This window comes from Mytilus trossulus, chromosome 9, assembly GCF_036588685.1.
Source record: "Mytilus trossulus isolate FHL-02 chromosome 9, PNRI_Mtr1.1.1.hap1, whole genome shotgun sequence".
Lineage (NCBI taxonomy): Eukaryota > Metazoa > Mollusca > Bivalvia > Mytilida > Mytilidae > Mytilus > Mytilus trossulus.
The window spans coordinates 58,314,682-58,338,620 of NC_086381.1; the positions used below are offsets into that span (position 1 = coordinate 58,314,682).

General features: G+C 34.3%; 20 non-coding genes across 20 annotated transcripts; all 20 read right to left on the minus strand.

The window, feature by feature from the left end:
- Nucleotides 1-725: 725 nt before the first annotated feature.
- Nucleotides 726-918, minus strand: LOC134685845 (U2 spliceosomal RNA). The gene has a single exon (XR_010101461.1). It is a non-coding gene; the product is annotated as a U2 spliceosomal RNA (small nuclear RNA).
- Nucleotides 919-1,894: 976 nt separating this feature from the next.
- Nucleotides 1,895-2,087, minus strand: LOC134685858 (U2 spliceosomal RNA). Its single transcript, XR_010101472.1, has one exon. It is a non-coding gene; the product is annotated as a U2 spliceosomal RNA (small nuclear RNA).
- A 976-nt stretch (nucleotides 2,088-3,063) lies between these two features.
- On the minus strand, nucleotides 3,064-3,256 carry LOC134685869 (U2 spliceosomal RNA). The gene has a single exon (XR_010101483.1). It is a non-coding gene; the product is annotated as a U2 spliceosomal RNA (small nuclear RNA).
- A 976-nt stretch (nucleotides 3,257-4,232) lies between these two features.
- On the minus strand, nucleotides 4,233-4,425 carry LOC134685697 (U2 spliceosomal RNA). The gene has a single exon (XR_010101324.1). It is a non-coding gene; the product is annotated as a U2 spliceosomal RNA (small nuclear RNA).
- A 976-nt stretch (nucleotides 4,426-5,401) lies between these two features.
- LOC134685709 (U2 spliceosomal RNA) lies at nucleotides 5,402-5,594 on the minus strand. Its single transcript, XR_010101335.1, has one exon. It is a non-coding gene; the product is annotated as a U2 spliceosomal RNA (small nuclear RNA).
- Nucleotides 5,595-6,570: 976 nt separating this feature from the next.
- LOC134685721 (U2 spliceosomal RNA) lies at nucleotides 6,571-6,763 on the minus strand. The gene has a single exon (XR_010101346.1). It is a non-coding gene; the product is annotated as a U2 spliceosomal RNA (small nuclear RNA).
- A 976-nt stretch (nucleotides 6,764-7,739) lies between these two features.
- LOC134685732 (U2 spliceosomal RNA) lies at nucleotides 7,740-7,932 on the minus strand. Its single transcript, XR_010101357.1, has one exon. It is a non-coding gene; the product is annotated as a U2 spliceosomal RNA (small nuclear RNA).
- A 976-nt stretch (nucleotides 7,933-8,908) lies between these two features.
- LOC134685743 (U2 spliceosomal RNA) lies at nucleotides 8,909-9,101 on the minus strand. The gene has a single exon (XR_010101368.1). It is a non-coding gene; the product is annotated as a U2 spliceosomal RNA (small nuclear RNA).
- A 976-nt stretch (nucleotides 9,102-10,077) lies between these two features.
- LOC134685754 (U2 spliceosomal RNA) lies at nucleotides 10,078-10,270 on the minus strand. The gene has a single exon (XR_010101379.1). It is a non-coding gene; the product is annotated as a U2 spliceosomal RNA (small nuclear RNA).
- A 976-nt stretch (nucleotides 10,271-11,246) lies between these two features.
- On the minus strand, nucleotides 11,247-11,439 carry LOC134685766 (U2 spliceosomal RNA). Its single transcript, XR_010101390.1, has one exon. It is a non-coding gene; the product is annotated as a U2 spliceosomal RNA (small nuclear RNA).
- A 976-nt stretch (nucleotides 11,440-12,415) lies between these two features.
- On the minus strand, nucleotides 12,416-12,608 carry LOC134685777 (U2 spliceosomal RNA). Its single transcript, XR_010101401.1, has one exon. It is a non-coding gene; the product is annotated as a U2 spliceosomal RNA (small nuclear RNA).
- Nucleotides 12,609-13,584: 976 nt separating this feature from the next.
- Nucleotides 13,585-13,777, minus strand: LOC134685807 (U2 spliceosomal RNA). Its single transcript, XR_010101429.1, has one exon. It is a non-coding gene; the product is annotated as a U2 spliceosomal RNA (small nuclear RNA).
- Nucleotides 13,778-14,753: 976 nt separating this feature from the next.
- On the minus strand, nucleotides 14,754-14,946 carry LOC134685789 (U2 spliceosomal RNA). Its single transcript, XR_010101412.1, has one exon. It is a non-coding gene; the product is annotated as a U2 spliceosomal RNA (small nuclear RNA).
- A 976-nt stretch (nucleotides 14,947-15,922) lies between these two features.
- Nucleotides 15,923-16,115, minus strand: LOC134685801 (U2 spliceosomal RNA). The gene has a single exon (XR_010101423.1). It is a non-coding gene; the product is annotated as a U2 spliceosomal RNA (small nuclear RNA).
- A 976-nt stretch (nucleotides 16,116-17,091) lies between these two features.
- On the minus strand, nucleotides 17,092-17,284 carry LOC134685814 (U2 spliceosomal RNA). Its single transcript, XR_010101435.1, has one exon. It is a non-coding gene; the product is annotated as a U2 spliceosomal RNA (small nuclear RNA).
- A 976-nt stretch (nucleotides 17,285-18,260) lies between these two features.
- LOC134685825 (U2 spliceosomal RNA) lies at nucleotides 18,261-18,453 on the minus strand. Its single transcript, XR_010101446.1, has one exon. It is a non-coding gene; the product is annotated as a U2 spliceosomal RNA (small nuclear RNA).
- Nucleotides 18,454-19,429: 976 nt separating this feature from the next.
- LOC134685836 (U2 spliceosomal RNA) lies at nucleotides 19,430-19,622 on the minus strand. Its single transcript, XR_010101452.1, has one exon. It is a non-coding gene; the product is annotated as a U2 spliceosomal RNA (small nuclear RNA).
- Nucleotides 19,623-20,598: 976 nt separating this feature from the next.
- LOC134685838 (U2 spliceosomal RNA) lies at nucleotides 20,599-20,791 on the minus strand. Its single transcript, XR_010101454.1, has one exon. It is a non-coding gene; the product is annotated as a U2 spliceosomal RNA (small nuclear RNA).
- Nucleotides 20,792-21,767: 976 nt separating this feature from the next.
- Nucleotides 21,768-21,961, minus strand: LOC134685818 (U2 spliceosomal RNA). Its single transcript, XR_010101439.1, has one exon. It is a non-coding gene; the product is annotated as a U2 spliceosomal RNA (small nuclear RNA).
- A 976-nt stretch (nucleotides 21,962-22,937) lies between these two features.
- Nucleotides 22,938-23,130, minus strand: LOC134685839 (U2 spliceosomal RNA). Its single transcript, XR_010101455.1, has one exon. It is a non-coding gene; the product is annotated as a U2 spliceosomal RNA (small nuclear RNA).
- Nucleotides 23,131-23,939: the final 809 nt, after the last annotated feature.

Below are 23,939 nucleotides of genomic sequence, written 5' to 3' on the forward strand. Positions count from 1 at the left end.
CGTATGTCATACGTATACGTATTCGTATTTAATCTTAATCGAACAAAACAACATGACAATTTTAATTCATTCTATGTCCGACGAACGCAGATTTCAAAGCCTTGAAAATTTCATTGATCACAAAATAAATTCAACGCTTTTTCACAATCAGCACGGACTTTTCACTCTGTCGTTTAAATAAAAAACACACAAACAGTTCATCTGTTCTATTTTTTAAAGGAATTAACCGGTACAGCTATGTTTAAATTAATTTTAAAAGGAGGAAAAAACTTACCGGCCGACTGTAGTTTCCATCGTTTGCCCTCGTTCTGAGGCGACGTCGCTATTAACGATGATTGAAACAGTAGAAGGGGACGTAATTATTTTCCCCGCGTTTTTCCGTAACGCTAAAAATTTATATAGAGTTTGTTTTAAAGGAACGAGAATACATTATTACACTGACATATGCTGTTATGAATACAAGCGAGAGAGAAAAAGAGAAAAAAAAAAACCATCACATTATTAGAAAAGAAAAAAATACTTTTCAGAGAACAGACATAAAAAAATAAAATAATATGCGATTTATTTTACATGCGCGAGAAGTAGAATTAATTTACAACAATGAGTAAAACTATACAATACATAACATAAAATAATATAGAAAAAGTATTAGAGAATATTTTACTGGGGCTGTTTCTCAGACTATAGAAGGAGCTATTTTTCTATTTTAATTTTCTCCCCGAAATGGGGAGTGAGCCGATCCTGGAGGTACTGCAATACCAGGCCAACTCGTGGCAAGAGCGGTGCAAGCACCTAACATCTCACCTAGTTGCAAAAATCAGTTTAATATCGAAGTACCCACATGGGGTACGTATCAGATATTAAGCTGATAAGAACAGATACTACACTTTGATCTTAGCCAAAAGGCCGAGAAGCGATACTCAAATGTTTCCGAGTTTCCAAAGCCTATAAATCCTATGTCTTACTCAGACACGGTGTTTTAATTTTAAAACAAGCTACACAAATTTTGCAAATGTATATACAAAAAGCACACGAAACACGAGATCTTGCTTTGCTTTAATTACCCAACAGCATGAAACGATTTCTGCATGACAAAACTGGTGTGAAAATAAAAAAAGCGGCTTGTGAAATACGGCAAGTCGCAATAAAAGGGAGAATGCATTTTTAAACGTATGTCATACGTATACGTATTCGTATTTAATCTTAATCGAACAAAACAACATGACAATTTTAATTCATTCTATGTCCGACGAACGCAGATTTCAAAGCCTTGAAAATTTCATTGATCACAAAATAAATTCAACGCTTTTTCACAATCAGCACGGACTTTTCACTCTGTCGTTTAAATAAAAAACACACAAACAGTTCATCTGTTCTATTTTTTAAAGGAATTAACCGGTACAGCTATGTTTAAATTAATTTTAAAAGGAGGAAAAAACTTACCGGCCGACTGTAGTTTCCATCGTTTGCCCTCGTTCTGAGGCGACGTCGCTATTAACGATGATTGAAACAGTAGAAGGGGACGTAATTATTTTCCCCGCGTTTTTCCGTAACGCTAAAAATTTATATAGAGTTTGTTTTAAAGGAACGAGAATACATTATTACACTGACATATGCTGTTATGAATACAAGCGAGAGAGAAAAAGAGAAAAAAAAAAACCATCACATTATTAGAAAAGAAAAAAATACTTTTCAGAGAACAGACATAAAAAAATAAAATAATATGCGATTTATTTTACATGCGCGAGAAGTAGAATTAATTTACAACAATGAGTAAAACTATACAATACATAACATAAAATAATATAGAAAAAGTATTAGAGAATATTTTACTGGGGCTGTTTCTCAGACTATAGAAGGAGCTATTTTTCTATTTTAATTTTCTCCCCGAAATGGGGAGTGAGCCGATCCTGGAGGTACTGCAATACCAGGCCAACTCGTGGCAAGAGCGGTGCAAGCACCTAACATCTCACCTAGTTGCAAAAATCAGTTTAATATCGAAGTACCCACATGGGGTACGTATCAGATATTAAGCTGATAAGAACAGATACTACACTTTGATCTTAGCCAAAAGGCCGAGAAGCGATACTCAAATGTTTCCGAGTTTCCAAAGCCTATAAATCCTATGTCTTACTCAGACACGGTGTTTTAATTTTAAAACAAGCTACACAAATTTTGCAAATGTATATACAAAAAGCACACGAAACACGAGATCTTGCTTTGCTTTAATTACCCAACAGCATGAAACGATTTCTGCATGACAAAACTGGTGTGAAAATAAAAAAAGCGGCTTGTGAAATACGGCAAGTCGCAATAAAAGGGAGAATGCATTTTTAAACGTATGTCATACGTATACGTATTCGTATTTAATCTTAATCGAACAAAACAACATGACAATTTTAATTCATTCTATGTCCGACGAACGCAGATTTCAAAGCCTTGAAAATTTCATTGATCACAAAATAAATTCAACGCTTTTTCACAATCAGCACGGACTTTTCACTCTGTCGTTTAAATAAAAAACACACAAACAGTTCATCTGTTCTATTTTTTAAAGGAATTAACCGGTACAGCTATGTTTAAATTAATTTTAAAAGGAGGAAAAAACTTACCGGCCGACTGTAGTTTCCATCGTTTGCCCTCGTTCTGAGGCGACGTCGCTATTAACGATGATTGAAACAGTAGAAGGGGACGTAATTATTTTCCCCGCGTTTTTCCGTAACGCTAAAAATTTATATAGAGTTTGTTTTAAAGGAACGAGAATACATTATTACACTGACATATGCTGTTATGAATACAAGCGAGAGAGAAAAAGAGAAAAAAAAAAACCATCACATTATTAGAAAAGAAAAAAATACTTTTCAGAGAACAGACATAAAAAAATAAAATAATATGCGATTTATTTTACATGCGCGAGAAGTAGAATTAATTTACAACAATGAGTAAAACTATACAATACATAACATAAAATAATATAGAAAAAGTATTAGAGAATATTTTACTGGGGCTGTTTCTCAGACTATAGAAGGAGCTATTTTTCTATTTTAATTTTCTCCCCGAAATGGGGAGTGAGCCGATCCTGGAGGTACTGCAATACCAGGCCAACTCGTGGCAAGAGCGGTGCAAGCACCTAACATCTCACCTAGTTGCAAAAATCAGTTTAATATCGAAGTACCCACATGGGGTACGTATCAGATATTAAGCTGATAAGAACAGATACTACACTTTGATCTTAGCCAAAAGGCCGAGAAGCGATACTCAAATGTTTCCGAGTTTCCAAAGCCTATAAATCCTATGTCTTACTCAGACACGGTGTTTTAATTTTAAAACAAGCTACACAAATTTTGCAAATGTATATACAAAAAGCACACGAAACACGAGATCTTGCTTTGCTTTAATTACCCAACAGCATGAAACGATTTCTGCATGACAAAACTGGTGTGAAAATAAAAAAAGCGGCTTGTGAAATACGGCAAGTCGCAATAAAAGGGAGAATGCATTTTTAAACGTATGTCATACGTATACGTATTCGTATTTAATCTTAATCGAACAAAACAACATGACAATTTTAATTCATTCTATGTCCGACGAACGCAGATTTCAAAGCCTTGAAAATTTCATTGATCACAAAATAAATTCAACGCTTTTTCACAATCAGCACGGACTTTTCACTCTGTCGTTTAAATAAAAAACACACAAACAGTTCATCTGTTCTATTTTTTAAAGGAATTAACCGGTACAGCTATGTTTAAATTAATTTTAAAAGGAGGAAAAAACTTACCGGCCGACTGTAGTTTCCATCGTTTGCCCTCGTTCTGAGGCGACGTCGCTATTAACGATGATTGAAACAGTAGAAGGGGACGTAATTATTTTCCCCGCGTTTTTCCGTAACGCTAAAAATTTATATAGAGTTTGTTTTAAAGGAACGAGAATACATTATTACACTGACATATGCTGTTATGAATACAAGCGAGAGAGAAAAAGAGAAAAAAAAAAACCATCACATTATTAGAAAAGAAAAAAATACTTTTCAGAGAACAGACATAAAAAAATAAAATAATATGCGATTTATTTTACATGCGCGAGAAGTAGAATTAATTTACAACAATGAGTAAAACTATACAATACATAACATAAAATAATATAGAAAAAGTATTAGAGAATATTTTACTGGGGCTGTTTCTCAGACTATAGAAGGAGCTATTTTTCTATTTTAATTTTCTCCCCGAAATGGGGAGTGAGCCGATCCTGGAGGTACTGCAATACCAGGCCAACTCGTGGCAAGAGCGGTGCAAGCACCTAACATCTCACCTAGTTGCAAAAATCAGTTTAATATCGAAGTACCCACATGGGGTACGTATCAGATATTAAGCTGATAAGAACAGATACTACACTTTGATCTTAGCCAAAAGGCCGAGAAGCGATACTCAAATGTTTCCGAGTTTCCAAAGCCTATAAATCCTATGTCTTACTCAGACACGGTGTTTTAATTTTAAAACAAGCTACACAAATTTTGCAAATGTATATACAAAAAGCACACGAAACACGAGATCTTGCTTTGCTTTAATTACCCAACAGCATGAAACGATTTCTGCATGACAAAACTGGTGTGAAAATAAAAAAAGCGGCTTGTGAAATACGGCAAGTCGCAATAAAAGGGAGAATGCATTTTTAAACGTATGTCATACGTATACGTATTCGTATTTAATCTTAATCGAACAAAACAACATGACAATTTTAATTCATTCTATGTCCGACGAACGCAGATTTCAAAGCCTTGAAAATTTCATTGATCACAAAATAAATTCAACGCTTTTTCACAATCAGCACGGACTTTTCACTCTGTCGTTTAAATAAAAAACACACAAACAGTTCATCTGTTCTATTTTTTAAAGGAATTAACCGGTACAGCTATGTTTAAATTAATTTTAAAAGGAGGAAAAAACTTACCGGCCGACTGTAGTTTCCATCGTTTGCCCTCGTTCTGAGGCGACGTCGCTATTAACGATGATTGAAACAGTAGAAGGGGACGTAATTATTTTCCCCGCGTTTTTCCGTAACGCTAAAAATTTATATAGAGTTTGTTTTAAAGGAACGAGAATACATTATTACACTGACATATGCTGTTATGAATACAAGCGAGAGAGAAAAAGAGAAAAAAAAAAACCATCACATTATTAGAAAAGAAAAAAATACTTTTCAGAGAACAGACATAAAAAAATAAAATAATATGCGATTTATTTTACATGCGCGAGAAGTAGAATTAATTTACAACAATGAGTAAAACTATACAATACATAACATAAAATAATATAGAAAAAGTATTAGAGAATATTTTACTGGGGCTGTTTCTCAGACTATAGAAGGAGCTATTTTTCTATTTTAATTTTCTCCCCGAAATGGGGAGTGAGCCGATCCTGGAGGTACTGCAATACCAGGCCAACTCGTGGCAAGAGCGGTGCAAGCACCTAACATCTCACCTAGTTGCAAAAATCAGTTTAATATCGAAGTACCCACATGGGGTACGTATCAGATATTAAGCTGATAAGAACAGATACTACACTTTGATCTTAGCCAAAAGGCCGAGAAGCGATACTCAAATGTTTCCGAGTTTCCAAAGCCTATAAATCCTATGTCTTACTCAGACACGGTGTTTTAATTTTAAAACAAGCTACACAAATTTTGCAAATGTATATACAAAAAGCACACGAAACACGAGATCTTGCTTTGCTTTAATTACCCAACAGCATGAAACGATTTCTGCATGACAAAACTGGTGTGAAAATAAAAAAAGCGGCTTGTGAAATACGGCAAGTCGCAATAAAAGGGAGAATGCATTTTTAAACGTATGTCATACGTATACGTATTCGTATTTAATCTTAATCGAACAAAACAACATGACAATTTTAATTCATTCTATGTCCGACGAACGCAGATTTCAAAGCCTTGAAAATTTCATTGATCACAAAATAAATTCAACGCTTTTTCACAATCAGCACGGACTTTTCACTCTGTCGTTTAAATAAAAAACACACAAACAGTTCATCTGTTCTATTTTTTAAAGGAATTAACCGGTACAGCTATGTTTAAATTAATTTTAAAAGGAGGAAAAAACTTACCGGCCGACTGTAGTTTCCATCGTTTGCCCTCGTTCTGAGGCGACGTCGCTATTAACGATGATTGAAACAGTAGAAGGGGACGTAATTATTTTCCCCGCGTTTTTCCGTAACGCTAAAAATTTATATAGAGTTTGTTTTAAAGGAACGAGAATACATTATTACACTGACATATGCTGTTATGAATACAAGCGAGAGAGAAAAAGAGAAAAAAAAAAACCATCACATTATTAGAAAAGAAAAAAATACTTTTCAGAGAACAGACATAAAAAAATAAAATAATATGCGATTTATTTTACATGCGCGAGAAGTAGAATTAATTTACAACAATGAGTAAAACTATACAATACATAACATAAAATAATATAGAAAAAGTATTAGAGAATATTTTACTGGGGCTGTTTCTCAGACTATAGAAGGAGCTATTTTTCTATTTTAATTTTCTCCCCGAAATGGGGAGTGAGCCGATCCTGGAGGTACTGCAATACCAGGCCAACTCGTGGCAAGAGCGGTGCAAGCACCTAACATCTCACCTAGTTGCAAAAATCAGTTTAATATCGAAGTACCCACATGGGGTACGTATCAGATATTAAGCTGATAAGAACAGATACTACACTTTGATCTTAGCCAAAAGGCCGAGAAGCGATACTCAAATGTTTCCGAGTTTCCAAAGCCTATAAATCCTATGTCTTACTCAGACACGGTGTTTTAATTTTAAAACAAGCTACACAAATTTTGCAAATGTATATACAAAAAGCACACGAAACACGAGATCTTGCTTTGCTTTAATTACCCAACAGCATGAAACGATTTCTGCATGACAAAACTGGTGTGAAAATAAAAAAAGCGGCTTGTGAAATACGGCAAGTCGCAATAAAAGGGAGAATGCATTTTTAAACGTATGTCATACGTATACGTATTCGTATTTAATCTTAATCGAACAAAACAACATGACAATTTTAATTCATTCTATGTCCGACGAACGCAGATTTCAAAGCCTTGAAAATTTCATTGATCACAAAATAAATTCAACGCTTTTTCACAATCAGCACGGACTTTTCACTCTGTCGTTTAAATAAAAAACACACAAACAGTTCATCTGTTCTATTTTTTAAAGGAATTAACCGGTACAGCTATGTTTAAATTAATTTTAAAAGGAGGAAAAAACTTACCGGCCGACTGTAGTTTCCATCGTTTGCCCTCGTTCTGAGGCGACGTCGCTATTAACGATGATTGAAACAGTAGAAGGGGACGTAATTATTTTCCCCGCGTTTTTCCGTAACGCTAAAAATTTATATAGAGTTTGTTTTAAAGGAACGAGAATACATTATTACACTGACATATGCTGTTATGAATACAAGCGAGAGAGAAAAAGAGAAAAAAAAAAACCATCACATTATTAGAAAAGAAAAAAATACTTTTCAGAGAACAGACATAAAAAAATAAAATAATATGCGATTTATTTTACATGCGCGAGAAGTAGAATTAATTTACAACAATGAGTAAAACTATACAATACATAACATAAAATAATATAGAAAAAGTATTAGAGAATATTTTACTGGGGCTGTTTCTCAGACTATAGAAGGAGCTATTTTTCTATTTTAATTTTCTCCCCGAAATGGGGAGTGAGCCGATCCTGGAGGTACTGCAATACCAGGCCAACTCGTGGCAAGAGCGGTGCAAGCACCTAACATCTCACCTAGTTGCAAAAATCAGTTTAATATCGAAGTACCCACATGGGGTACGTATCAGATATTAAGCTGATAAGAACAGATACTACACTTTGATCTTAGCCAAAAGGCCGAGAAGCGATACTCAAATGTTTCCGAGTTTCCAAAGCCTATAAATCCTATGTCTTACTCAGACACGGTGTTTTAATTTTAAAACAAGCTACACAAATTTTGCAAATGTATATACAAAAAGCACACGAAACACGAGATCTTGCTTTGCTTTAATTACCCAACAGCATGAAACGATTTCTGCATGACAAAACTGGTGTGAAAATAAAAAAAGCGGCTTGTGAAATACGGCAAGTCGCAATAAAAGGGAGAATGCATTTTTAAACGTATGTCATACGTATACGTATTCGTATTTAATCTTAATCGAACAAAACAACATGACAATTTTAATTCATTCTATGTCCGACGAACGCAGATTTCAAAGCCTTGAAAATTTCATTGATCACAAAATAAATTCAACGCTTTTTCACAATCAGCACGGACTTTTCACTCTGTCGTTTAAATAAAAAACACACAAACAGTTCATCTGTTCTATTTTTTAAAGGAATTAACCGGTACAGCTATGTTTAAATTAATTTTAAAAGGAGGAAAAAACTTACCGGCCGACTGTAGTTTCCATCGTTTGCCCTCGTTCTGAGGCGACGTCGCTATTAACGATGATTGAAACAGTAGAAGGGGACGTAATTATTTTCCCCGCGTTTTTCCGTAACGCTAAAAATTTATATAGAGTTTGTTTTAAAGGAACGAGAATACATTATTACACTGACATATGCTGTTATGAATACAAGCGAGAGAGAAAAAGAGAAAAAAAAAAACCATCACATTATTAGAAAAGAAAAAAATACTTTTCAGAGAACAGACATAAAAAAATAAAATAATATGCGATTTATTTTACATGCGCGAGAAGTAGAATTAATTTACAACAATGAGTAAAACTATACAATACATAACATAAAATAATATAGAAAAAGTATTAGAGAATATTTTACTGGGGCTGTTTCTCAGACTATAGAAGGAGCTATTTTTCTATTTTAATTTTCTCCCCGAAATGGGGAGTGAGCCGATCCTGGAGGTACTGCAATACCAGGCCAACTCGTGGCAAGAGCGGTGCAAGCACCTAACATCTCACCTAGTTGCAAAAATCAGTTTAATATCGAAGTACCCACATGGGGTACGTATCAGATATTAAGCTGATAAGAACAGATACTACACTTTGATCTTAGCCAAAAGGCCGAGAAGCGATACTCAAATGTTTCCGAGTTTCCAAAGCCTATAAATCCTATGTCTTACTCAGACACGGTGTTTTAATTTTAAAACAAGCTACACAAATTTTGCAAATGTATATACAAAAAGCACACGAAACACGAGATCTTGCTTTGCTTTAATTACCCAACAGCATGAAACGATTTCTGCATGACAAAACTGGTGTGAAAATAAAAAAAGCGGCTTGTGAAATACGGCAAGTCGCAATAAAAGGGAGAATGCATTTTTAAACGTATGTCATACGTATACGTATTCGTATTTAATCTTAATCGAACAAAACAACATGACAATTTTAATTCATTCTATGTCCGACGAACGCAGATTTCAAAGCCTTGAAAATTTCATTGATCACAAAATAAATTCAACGCTTTTTCACAATCAGCACGGACTTTTCACTCTGTCGTTTAAATAAAAAACACACAAACAGTTCATCTGTTCTATTTTTTAAAGGAATTAACCGGTACAGCTATGTTTAAATTAATTTTAAAAGGAGGAAAAAACTTACCGGCCGACTGTAGTTTCCATCGTTTGCCCTCGTTCTGAGGCGACGTCGCTATTAACGATGATTGAAACAGTAGAAGGGGACGTAATTATTTTCCCCGCGTTTTTCCGTAACGCTAAAAATTTATATAGAGTTTGTTTTAAAGGAACGAGAATACATTATTACACTGACATATGCTGTTATGAATACAAGCGAGAGAGAAAAAGAGAAAAAAAAAAACCATCACATTATTAGAAAAGAAAAAAATACTTTTCAGAGAACAGACATAAAAAAATAAAATAATATGCGATTTATTTTACATGCGCGAGAAGTAGAATTAATTTACAACAATGAGTAAAACTATACAATACATAACATAAAATAATATAGAAAAAGTATTAGAGAATATTTTACTGGGGCTGTTTCTCAGACTATAGAAGGAGCTATTTTTCTATTTTAATTTTCTCCCCGAAATGGGGAGTGAGCCGATCCTGGAGGTACTGCAATACCAGGCCAACTCGTGGCAAGAGCGGTGCAAGCACCTAACATCTCACCTAGTTGCAAAAATCAGTTTAATATCGAAGTACCCACATGGGGTACGTATCAGATATTAAGCTGATAAGAACAGATACTACACTTTGATCTTAGCCAAAAGGCCGAGAAGCGATACTCAAATGTTTCCGAGTTTCCAAAGCCTATAAATCCTATGTCTTACTCAGACACGGTGTTTTAATTTTAAAACAAGCTACACAAATTTTGCAAATGTATATACAAAAAGCACACGAAACACGAGATCTTGCTTTGCTTTAATTACCCAACAGCATGAAACGATTTCTGCATGACAAAACTGGTGTGAAAATAAAAAAAGCGGCTTGTGAAATACGGCAAGTCGCAATAAAAGGGAGAATGCATTTTTAAACGTATGTCATACGTATACGTATTCGTATTTAATCTTAATCGAACAAAACAACATGACAATTTTAATTCATTCTATGTCCGACGAACGCAGATTTCAAAGCCTTGAAAATTTCATTGATCACAAAATAAATTCAACGCTTTTTCACAATCAGCACGGACTTTTCACTCTGTCGTTTAAATAAAAAACACACAAACAGTTCATCTGTTCTATTTTTTAAAGGAATTAACCGGTACAGCTATGTTTAAATTAATTTTAAAAGGAGGAAAAAACTTACCGGCCGACTGTAGTTTCCATCGTTTGCCCTCGTTCTGAGGCGACGTCGCTATTAACGATGATTGAAACAGTAGAAGGGGACGTAATTATTTTCCCCGCGTTTTTCCGTAACGCTAAAAATTTATATAGAGTTTGTTTTAAAGGAACGAGAATACATTATTACACTGACATATGCTGTTATGAATACAAGCGAGAGAGAAAAAGAGAAAAAAAAAAACCATCACATTATTAGAAAAGAAAAAAATACTTTTCAGAGAACAGACATAAAAAAATAAAATAATATGCGATTTATTTTACATGCGCGAGAAGTAGAATTAATTTACAACAATGAGTAAAACTATACAATACATAACATAAAATAATATAGAAAAAGTATTAGAGAATATTTTACTGGGGCTGTTTCTCAGACTATAGAAGGAGCTATTTTTCTATTTTAATTTTCTCCCCGAAATGGGGAGTGAGCCGATCCTGGAGGTACTGCAATACCAGGCCAACTCGTGGCAAGAGCGGTGCAAGCACCTAACATCTCACCTAGTTGCAAAAATCAGTTTAATATCGAAGTACCCACATGGGGTACGTATCAGATATTAAGCTGATAAGAACAGATACTACACTTTGATCTTAGCCAAAAGGCCGAGAAGCGATACTCAAATGTTTCCGAGTTTCCAAAGCCTATAAATCCTATGTCTTACTCAGACACGGTGTTTTAATTTTAAAACAAGCTACACAAATTTTGCAAATGTATATACAAAAAGCACACGAAACACGAGATCTTGCTTTGCTTTAATTACCCAACAGCATGAAACGATTTCTGCATGACAAAACTGGTGTGAAAATAAAAAAAGCGGCTTGTGAAATACGGCAAGTCGCAATAAAAGGGAGAATGCATTTTTAAACGTATGTCATACGTATACGTATTCGTATTTAATCTTAATCGAACAAAACAACATGACAATTTTAATTCATTCTATGTCCGACGAACGCAGATTTCAAAGCCTTGAAAATTTCATTGATCACAAAATAAATTCAACGCTTTTTCACAATCAGCACGGACTTTTCACTCTGTCGTTTAAATAAAAAACACACAAACAGTTCATCTGTTCTATTTTTTAAAGGAATTAACCGGTACAGCTATGTTTAAATTAATTTTAAAAGGAGGAAAAAACTTACCGGCCGACTGTAGTTTCCATCGTTTGCCCTCGTTCTGAGGCGACGTCGCTATTAACGATGATTGAAACAGTAGAAGGGGACGTAATTATTTTCCCCGCGTTTTTCCGTAACGCTAAAAATTTATATAGAGTTTGTTTTAAAGGAACGAGAATACATTATTACACTGACATATGCTGTTATGAATACAAGCGAGAGAGAAAAAGAGAAAAAAAAAAACCATCACATTATTAGAAAAGAAAAAAATACTTTTCAGAGAACAGACATAAAAAAATAAAATAATATGCGATTTATTTTACATGCGCGAGAAGTAGAATTAATTTACAACAATGAGTAAAACTATACAATACATAACATAAAATAATATAGAAAAAGTATTAGAGAATATTTTACTGGGGCTGTTTCTCAGACTATAGAAGGAGCTATTTTTCTATTTTAATTTTCTCCCCGAAATGGGGAGTGAGCCGATCCTGGAGGTACTGCAATACCAGGCCAACTCGTGGCAAGAGCGGTGCAAGCACCTAACATCTCACCTAGTTGCAAAAATCAGTTTAATATCGAAGTACCCACATGGGGTACGTATCAGATATTAAGCTGATAAGAACAGATACTACACTTTGATCTTAGCCAAAAGGCCGAGAAGCGATACTCAAATGTTTCCGAGTTTCCAAAGCCTATAAATCCTATGTCTTACTCAGACACGGTGTTTTAATTTTAAAACAAGCTACACAAATTTTGCAAATGTATATACAAAAAGCACACGAAACACGAGATCTTGCTTTGCTTTAATTACCCAACAGCATGAAACGATTTCTGCATGACAAAACTGGTGTGAAAATAAAAAAAGCGGCTTGTGAAATACGGCAAGTCGCAATAAAAGGGAGAATGCATTTTTAAACGTATGTCATACGTATACGTATTCGTATTTAATCTTAATCGAACAAAACAACATGACAATTTTAATTCATTCTATGTCCGACGAACGCAGATTTCAAAGCCTTGAAAATTTCATTGATCACAAAATAAATTCAACGCTTTTTCACAATCAGCACGGACTTTTCACTCTGTCGTTTAAATAAAAAACACACAAACAGTTCATCTGTTCTATTTTTTAAAGGAATTAACCGGTACAGCTATGTTTAAATTAATTTTAAAAGGAGGAAAAAACTTACCGGCCGACTGTAGTTTCCATCGTTTGCCCTCGTTCTGAGGCGACGTCGCTATTAACGATGATTGAAACAGTAGAAGGGGACGTAATTATTTTCCCCGCGTTTTTCCGTAACGCTAAAAATTTATATAGAGTTTGTTTTAAAGGAACGAGAATACATTATTACACTGACATATGCTGTTATGAATACAAGCGAGAGAGAAAAAGAGAAAAAAAAAAACCATCACATTATTAGAAAAGAAAAAAATACTTTTCAGAGAACAGACATAAAAAAATAAAATAATATGCGATTTATTTTACATGCGCGAGAAGTAGAATTAATTTACAACAATGAGTAAAACTATACAATACATAACATAAAATAATATAGAAAAAGTATTAGAGAATATTTTACTGGGGCTGTTTCTCAGACTATAGAAGGAGCTATTTTTCTATTTTAATTTTCTCCCCGAAATGGGGAGTGAGCCGATCCTGGAGGTACTGCAATACCAGGCCAACTCGTGGCAAGAGCGGTGCAAGCACCTAACATCTCACCTAGTTGCAAAAATCAGTTTAATATCGAAGTACCCACATGGGGTACGTATCAGATATTAAGCTGATAAGAACAGATACTACACTTTGATCTTAGCCAAAAGGCCGAGAAGCTATACTCAAATGTTTCCGAGTTTCCAAAGCCTATAAATCCTATGTCTTACTCAGACACGGTGTTTTAATTTTAAAACAAGCTACACAAATTTTGCAAATGTATATACAAAAAGCACACGAAACACGAGATCTTGCTTTGCTTTAATTACCCAACAGCATGAAACGATTTCTGCATGACAAAACTGGTGTGAAAATAAAAAAAGCGGCTTGTGAAATACGGCAAGTCGCAATAAAAGGGAGAATGCATTTTTAAACGTATGTCATACGTATACGTATTCGTATTTAATCTTAATCGAACAAAACAACATGACAATTTTAATTCATTCTATGTCCGACGAACGCAGATTTCAAAGCCTTGAAAATTTCATTGATCACAAAATAAATTCAACGCTTTTTCACAATCAGCACGGACTTTTCACTCTGTCGTTTAAATAAAAAACACACAAACAGTTCATCTGTTCTATTTTTTAAAGGAATTAACCGGTACAGCTATGTTTAAATTAATTTTAAAAGGAGGAAAAAACTTACCGGCCGACTGTAGTTTCCATCGTTTGCCCTCGTTCTGAGGCGACGTCGCTATTAACGATGATTGAAACAGTAGAAGGGGACGTAATTATTTTCCCCGCGTTTTTCCGTAACGCTAAAAATTTATATAGAGTTTGTTTTAAAGGAACGAGAATACATTATTACACTGACATATGCTGTTATGAATACAAGCGAGAGAGAAAAAGAGAAAAAAAAAAACCATCACATTATTAGAAAAGAAAAAAATACTTTTCAGAGAACAGACATAAAAAAATAAAATAATATGCGATTTATTTTACATGCGCGAGAAGTAGAATTAATTTACAACAATGAGTAAAACTATACAATACATAACATAAAATAATATAGAAAAAGTATTAGAGAATATTTTACTGGGGCTGTTTCTCAGACTATAGAAGGAGCTATTTTTCTATTTTAATTTTCTCCCCGAAATGGGGAGTGAGCCGATCCTGGAGGTACTGCAATACCAGGCCAACTCGTGGCAAGAGCGGTGCAAGCACCTAACATCTCACCTAGTTGCAAAAATCAGTTTAATATCGAAGTACCCACATGGGGTACGTATCAGATATTAAGCTGATAAGAACAGATACTACACTTTGATCTTAGCCAAAAGGCCGAGAAGCGATACTCAAATGTTTCCGAGTTTCCAAAGCCTATAAATCCTATGTCTTACTCAGACACGGTGTTTTAATTTTAAAACAAGCTACACAAATTTTGCAAATGTATATACAAAAAGCACACGAAACACGAGATCTTGCTTTGCTTTAATTACCCAACAGCATGAAACGATTTCTGCATGACAAAACTGGTGTGAAAATAAAAAAAGCGGCTTGTGAAATACGGCAAGTCGCAATAAAAGGGAGAATGCATTTTTAAACGTATGTCATACGTATACGTATTCGTATTTAATCTTAATCGAACAAAACAACATGACAATTTTAATTCATTCTATGTCCGACGAACGCAGATTTCAAAGCCTTGAAAATTTCATTGATCACAAAATAAATTCAACGCTTTTTCACAATCAGCACGGACTTTTCACTCTGTCGTTTAAATAAAAAACACACAAACAGTTCATCTGTTCTATTTTTTAAAGGAATTAACCGGTACAGCTATGTTTAAATTAATTTTAAAAGGAGGAAAAAACTTACCGGCCGACTGTAGTTTCCATCGTTTGCCCTCGTTCTGAGGCGACGTCGCTATTAACGATGATTGAAACAGTAGAAGGGGACGTAATTATTTTCCCCGCGTTTTTCCGTAACGCTAAAAATTTATATAGAGTTTGTTTTAAAGGAACGAGAATACATTATTACACTGACATATGCTGTTATGAATACAAGCGAGAGAGAAAAAGAGAAAAAAAAAAACCATCACATTATTAGAAAAGAAAAAAATACTTTTCAGAGAACAGACATAAAAAAATAAAATAATATGCGATTTATTTTACATGCGCGAGAAGTAGAATTAATTTACAACAATGAGTAAAACTATACAATACATAACATAAAATAATATAGAAAAAGTATTAGAGAATATTTTACTGGGGCTGTTTCTCAGACTATAGAAGGAGCTATTTTTCTATTTTAATTTTCTCCCCGAAATGGGGAGTGAGCCGATCCTGGAGGTACTGCAATACCAGGCCAACTCGTGGCAAGAGCGGTGCAAGCACCTAACATCTCACCTAGTTGCAAAAATCAGTTTAATATCGAAGTACCCACATGGGGTACGTATCAGATATTAAGCTGATAAGAACAGATACTACACTTTGATCTTAGCCAAAAGGCCGAGAAGCGATACTCAAATGTTTCCGAGTTTCCAAAGCCTATAAATCCTATGTCTTACTCAGACACGGTGTTTTAATTTTAAAACAAGCTACACAAATTTTGCAAATGTATATACAAAAAGCACACGAAACACGAGATCTTGCTTTGCTTTAATTACCCAACAGCATGAAACGATTTCTGCATGACAAAACTGGTGTGAAAATAAAAAAAGCGGCTTGTGAAATACGGCAAGTCGCAATAAAAGGGAGAATGCATTTTTAAACGTATGTCATACGTATACGTATTCGTATTTAATCTTAATCGAACAAAACAACATGACAATTTTAATTCATTCTATGTCCGACGAACGCAGATTTCAAAGCCTTGAAAATTTCATTGATCACAAAATAAATTCAACGCTTTTTCACAATCAGCACGGACTTTTCACTCTGTCGTTTAAATAAAAAACACACAAACAGTTCATCTGTTCTATTTTTTAAAGGAATTAACCGGTACAGCTATGTTTAAATTAATTTTAAAAGGAGGAAAAAACTTACCGGCCGACTGTAGTTTCCATCGTTTGCCCTCGTTCTGAGGCGACGTCGCTATTAACGATGATTGAAACAGTAGAAGGGGACGTAATTATTTTCCCCGCGTTTTTCCGTAACGCTAAAAATTTATATAGAGTTTGTTTTAAAGGAACGAGAATACATTATTACACTGACATATGCTGTTATGAATACAAGCGAGAGAGAAAAAGAGAAAAAAAAAAACCATCACATTATTAGAAAAGAAAAAAATACTTTTCAGAGAACAGACATAAAAAAATAAAATAATATGCGATTTATTTTACATGCGCGAGAAGTAGAATTAATTTACAACAATGAGTAAAACTATACAATACATAACATAAAATAATATAGAAAAAGTATTAGAGAATATTTTACTGGGGCTGTTTCTCAGACTATAGAAGGAGCTATTTTTCTATTTTAATTTTCTCCCCGAAATGGGGAGTGAGCCGATCCTGGAGGTACTGCAATACCAGGCCAACTCGTGGCAAGAGCGGTGCAAGCACCTAACATCTCACCTAGTTGCAAAAATCAGTTTAATATCGAAGTACCCACATGGGGTACGTATCAGATATTAAGCTGATAAGAACAGATACTACACTTTGATCTTAGCCAAAAGGCCGAGAAGCGATACTCAAATGTTTCCGAGTTTCCAAAGCCTATAAATCCTATGTCTTACTCAGACACGGTGTTTTAATTTTAAAACAAGCTACACAAATTTTGCAAATGTATATACAAAAAGCACACGAAACACGAGATCTTGCTTTGCTTTAATTACCCAACAGCATGAAACGATTTCTGCATGACAAAACTGGTGTGAAAATAAAAAAAGCGGCTTGTGAAATACGGCAAGTCGCAATAAAAGGGAGAATGCATTTTTAAACGTATGTCATACGTATACGTATTCGTATTTAATCTTAATCGAACAAAACAACATGACAATTTTAATTCATTCTATGTCCGACGAACGCAGATTTCAAAGCCTTGAAAATTTCATTGATCACAAAATAAATTCAACGCTTTTTCACAATCAGCACGGACTTTTCACTCTGTCGTTTAAATAAAAAACACACAAACAGTTCATCTGTTCTATTTTTTAAAGGAATTAACCGGTACAGCTATGTTTAAATTAATTTTAAAAGGAGGAAAAAACTTACCGGCCGACTGTAGTTTCCATCGTTTGCCCTCGTTCTGAGGCGACGTCGCTATTAACGATGATTGAAACAGTAGAAGGGGACGTAATTATTTTCCCCGCGTTTTTCCGTAACGCTAAAAATTTATATAGAGTTTGTTTTAAAGGAACGAGAATACATTATTACACTGACATATGCTGTTATGAATACAAGCGAGAGAGAAAAAGAGAAAAAAAAAAACCATCACATTATTAGAAAAGAAAAAAATACTTTTCAGAGAACAGACATAAAAAAATAAAATAATATGCGATTTATTTTACATGCGCGAGAAGTAGAATTAATTTACAACAATGAGTAAAACTATACAATACATAACATAAAATAATATAGAAAAAGTATTAGAGAATATTTTACTGGGGCTGTTTCTCAGACTATAGAAGGAGCTATTTTTCTATTTTAATTTTCTCCCCGAAATGGGGAGTGAGCCGATCCTGGAGGTACTGCAATACCAGGCCAACTCGTGGCAAGAGCGGTGCAAGCACCTAACATCTCACCTAGTTGCAAAAATCAGTTTAATATCGAAGTACCCACATGGGGTACGTATCAGATATTAAGCTGATAAGAACAGATACTACACTTTGATCTTAGCCAAAAGGCCGAGAAGCGATACTCAAATGTTTCCGAGTTTCCAAAGCCTATAAATCCTATGTCTTACTCAGACACGGTGTTTTAATTTTAAAACAAGCTACACAAATTTTGCAAATGTATATACAAAAAGCACACGAAACACGAGATCTTGCTTTGCTTTAATTACCCAACAGCATGAAACGATTTCTGCATGACAAAACTGGTGTGAAAATAAAAAAAGCGGCTTGTGAAATACGGCAAGTCGCAATAAAAGGGAGAATGCATTTTTAAACGTATGTCATACGTATACGTATTCGTATTTAATCTTAATCGAACAAAACAACATGACAATTTTAATTCATTCTATGTCCGACGAACGCAGATTTCAAAGCCTTGAAAATTTCATTGATCACAAAATAAATTCAACGCTTTTTCACAATCAGCACGGACTTTTCACTCTGTCGTTTAAATAAAAAACACACAAACAGTTCATCTGTTCTATTTTTTAAAGGAATTAACCGGTACAGCTATGTTTAAATTAATTTTAAAAGGAGGAAAAAACTTACCGGCCGACTGTAGTTTCCATCGTTTGCCCTCGTTCTGAGGCGACGTCGCTATTAACGATGATTGAAACAGTAGAAGGGGACGTAATTATTTTCCCCGCGTTTTTCCGTAACGCTAAAAATTTATATAGAGTTTGTTTTAAAGGAACGAGAATACATTATTACACTGACATATGCTGTTATGAATACAAGCGAGAGAGAAAAAGAGAAAAAAAAAAACCATCACATTATTAGAAAAGAAAAAAATACTTTTCAGAGAACAGACATAAAAAAATAAAATAATATGCGATTTATTTTACATGCGCGAGAAGTAGAATTAATTTACAACAATGAGTAAAACTATACAATACATAACATAAAATAATATAGAAAAAGTATTAGAGAATATTTTACTGGGGCTGTTTCTCAGACTATAGAAGGAGCTATTTTTCTATTTTAATTTTCTCCCCGAAATGGGGAGTGAGCCGATCCTGGAGGTACTGCAATACCAGGCCAACTCGTGGCAAGAGCGGTGCAAGCACCTAACATCTCACCTAGTTGCAAAAATCAGTTTAATATCGAAGTACCCACATGGGGTACGTATCAGATATTAAGCTGATAAGAACAGATACTACACTTTGATCTTAGCCAAAAGGCCGAGAAGCGATACTCAAATGTTTCCGAGTTTCCAAAGCCTATAAATCCTATGTCTTACTCAGACACGGTGTTTTAATTTTAAAACAAGCTACACAAATTTTGCAAATGTATATACAAAAAGCACACGAAACACGAGATCTTGCTTTGCTTTAATTACCCAACAGCATGAAACGATTTCTGCATGACAAAACTGGTGTGAAAATAAAAAAAGCGGCTTGTGAAATACGGCAAGTCGCAATAAAAGGGAGAATGCATTTTTAAACGTATGTCATACGTATACGTATTCGTATTTAATCTTAATCGAACAAAACAACATGACAATTTTAATTCATTCTATGTCCGACGAACGCAGATTTCAAAGCCTTGAAAATTTCATTGATCACAAAATAAATTCAACGCTTTTTCACAATCAGCACGGACTTTTCACTCTGTCGTTTAAATAAAAAACACACAAACAGTTCATCTGTTCTATTTTTTAAAGGAATTAACCGGTACAGCTATGTTTAAATTAATTTTAAAAGGAGGAAAAAACTTACCGGCCGACTGTAGTTTCCATCGTTTGCCCTCGTTCTGAGGCGACGTCGCTATTAACGATGATTGAAACAGTAGAAGGGGACGTAATTATTTTCCCCGCGTTTTTCCGTAACGCTAAAAATTTATATAGAGTTTGTTTTAAAGGAACGAGAATACATTATTACACTGACATATGCTGTTATGAATACAAGCGAGAGAGAAAAAGAGAAAAAAAAAAACCATCACATTATTAGAAAAGAAAAAAATACTTTTCAGAGAACAGACATAAAAAAATAAAATAATATGCGATTTATTTTACATGCGCGAGAAGTAGAATTAATTTACAACAATGAGTAAAACTATACAATACATAACATAAAATAATATAGAAAAAGTATTAGAGAATATTTTACTGGGGCTGTTTCTCAGACTATAGAAGGAGCTATTTTTCTATTTTAATTTTCTCCCCGAAATGGGGAGTGAGCCGATCCTGGAGGTACTGCAATACCAGGCCAACTCGTGGCAAGAGCGGTGCAAGCACCTAACATCTCACCTAGTTGCAAAAATCAGTTTAATATCGAAGTACCCACATGGGGTACGTATCAGATATTAAGCTGATAAGAACAGATACTACACTTTGATCTTAGCCAAAAGGCCGAGAAGCGATACTCAAATGTTTCCGAGTTTCCAAAGCCTATAAATCCTATGTCTTACTCAGACACGGTGTTTTAATTTTAAAACAAGCTACACAAATTTTGCAAATGTATATACAAAAAGCACACGAAACACGAGATCTTGCTTTGCTTTAATTACCCAACAGCATGAAACGATTTCTGCATGACAAAACTGGTGTGAAAATAAAAAAAGCGGCTTGTGAAATACGGCAAGTCGCAATAAAAGGGAGAATGCATTTTTAAACGTATGTCATACGTATACGTATTCGTATTTAATCTTAATCGAACAAAACAACATGACAATTTTAATTCATTCTATGTCCGACGAACGCAGATTTCAAAGCCTTGAAAATTTCATTGATCACAAAATAAATTCAACGCTTTTTCACAATCAGCACGGACTTTTCACTCTGTCGTTTAAATAAAAAACACACAAACAGTTCATCTGTTCTATTTTTTAAAGGAATTAACCGGTACAGCTATGTTTAAATTAATTTTAAAAGGAGGAAAAAACTTACCGGCCGACTGTAGTTTCCATCGTTTGCCCTCGTTCTGAGGCGACGTCGCTATTAACGATGATTGAAACAGTAGAAGGGGACGTAATTATTTTCCCCGCGTTTTTCCGTAACGCTAAAAATTTATATAGAGTTTGTTTTAAAGGAACGAGAATACATTATTACACTGACATATGCTGTTATGAATACAAGCGAGAGAGAAAAAGAGAAAAAAAAAAACCATCACATTATTAGAAAAGAAAAAAATACTTTTCAGAGAACAGACATAAAAAAATAAAATAATATGCGATTTATTTTACATGCGCGAGAAGTAGAATTAATTTACAACAATGAGTAAAACTATACAATACATAACATAAAATAATATAGAAAAAGTATTAGAGAATATTTTACTGGGGCTGTTTCTCAGACTATAGAAGGAGCTATTTTTCTATTTTAATTTTCTCCCCGAAATGGGGAGTGAGCCGATCCTGGAGGTACTGCAATACCAGGCGCAACTCGTGGCAAGAGCGGTGCAAGCACCTAACATCTCACCTAGTTGCAAAAATCAGTTTAATATCGAAGTACCCACATGGGGTACGTATCAGATATTAAGCTGATAAGAACAGATACTACACTTTGATCTTAGCCAAAAGGCCGAGAAGCGATACTCAAATGTTTCCGAGTTTCCAAAGCCTATAAATCCTATGTCTTACTCAGACACGGTGTTTTAATTTTAAAACAAGCTACACAAATTTTGCAAATGTATATACAAAAAGCACACGAAACACGAGATCTTGCTTTGCTTTAATTACCCAACAGCATGAAACGATTTCTGCATGACAAAACTGGTGTGAAAATAAAAAAAGCGGCTTGTGAAATACGGCAAGTCGCAATAAAAGGGAGAATGCATTTTTAAACGTATGTCATACGTATACGTATTCGTATTTAATCTTAATCGAACAAAACAACATGACAATTTTAATTCATTCTATGTCCGACGAACGCAGATTTCAAAGCCTTGAAAATTTCATTGATCACAAAATAAATTCAACGCTTTTTCACAATCAGCACGGACTTTTCACTCTGTCGTTTAAATAAAAAACACACAAACAGTTCATCTGTTCTATTTTTTAAAGGAATTAACCGGTACAGCTATGTTTAAATTAATTTTAAAAGGAGGAAAAAACTTACCGGCCGACTGTAGTTTCCATCGTTTGCCCTCGTTCTGAGGCGACGTCGCTATTAACGATGATTGAAACAGTAGAAGGGGACGTAATTATTTTCCCCGCGTTTTTCCGTAACGCTAAAAATTTATATAGAGTTTGTTTTAAAGGAACGAGAATACATTATTACACTGACATATGCTGTTATGAATACAAGCGAGAGAGAAAAAGAGAAAAAAAAAAACCATCACATTATTAGAAAAGAAAAAAATACTTTTCAGAGAACAGACATAAAAAAATAAAATAATATGCGATTTATTTTACATGCGCGAGAAGTAGAATTAATTTACAACAATGAGTAAAACTATACAATACATAACATAAAATAATATAGAAAAAGTATTAGAGAATATTTTACTGGGGCTGTTTCTCAGACTATAGAAGGAGCTATTTTTCTATTTTAATTTTCTCCCCGAAATGGGGAGTGAGCCGATCCTGGAGGTACTGCAATACCAGGCCAACTCGTGGCAAGAGCGGTGCAAGCACCTAACATCTCACCTAGTTGCAAAAATCAGTTTAATATCGAAGTACCCACATGGGGTACGTATCAGATATTAAGCTGATAAGAACAGATACTACACTTTGATCTTAGCCAAAAGGCCGAGAAGCGATACTCAAATGTTTCCGAGTTTCCAAAGCCTATAAATCCTATGTCTTACTCAGACACGGTGTTTTAATTTTAAAACAAGCTACACAAATTTTGCAAATGTATATACAAAAAGCACACGAAACACGAGATCTTGCTTTGCTTTAATTACCCAACAGCATGAAACGATTTCTGCATGACAAAACTGGTGTGAAAATAAAAAAAGCGGCTTGTGAAATACGGCAAGTCGCAATAAAAGGGAGAATGCATTTTTAAACGTATGTCATACGTATACGTATTCGTATTTAATCTTAATCGAACAAAACAACATGACAATTTTAATTCATTCTATGTCCGACGAACGCAGATTTCAAAGCCTTGAAAATTTCATTGATCACAAAATAAATTCAACGCTTTTTCACAATCAGCACGGACTTTTCACTCTGTCGTTTAAATAAAAAACACACAAACAGTTCATCTGTTCTATTTTTTAAAGGAATTAACCGGTACAGCTATGTTTAAATTAATTTTAAAAGGAGGAAAAAACTTACCGGCCGACTGTAGTTTCCATCGTTTGCCCTCGTTCTGAGGCGACGTCGCTATTAACGATGATTGAAACAGTAGAAGGGGACGTAATTATTTTCCCCGCGTTTTTCCGTAACGCTAAAAATTTATATAGAGTTTGTTTTAAAGGAACGAGAATACATTATTACACTGACATATGCTGTTATGAATACAAGCGAGAGAGAAAAAGAGAAAAAAAAAAACCATCACATTATTAGAAAAGAAAAAAATACTTTTCAGAGAACAGACATAAAAAAATAAAATAATATGC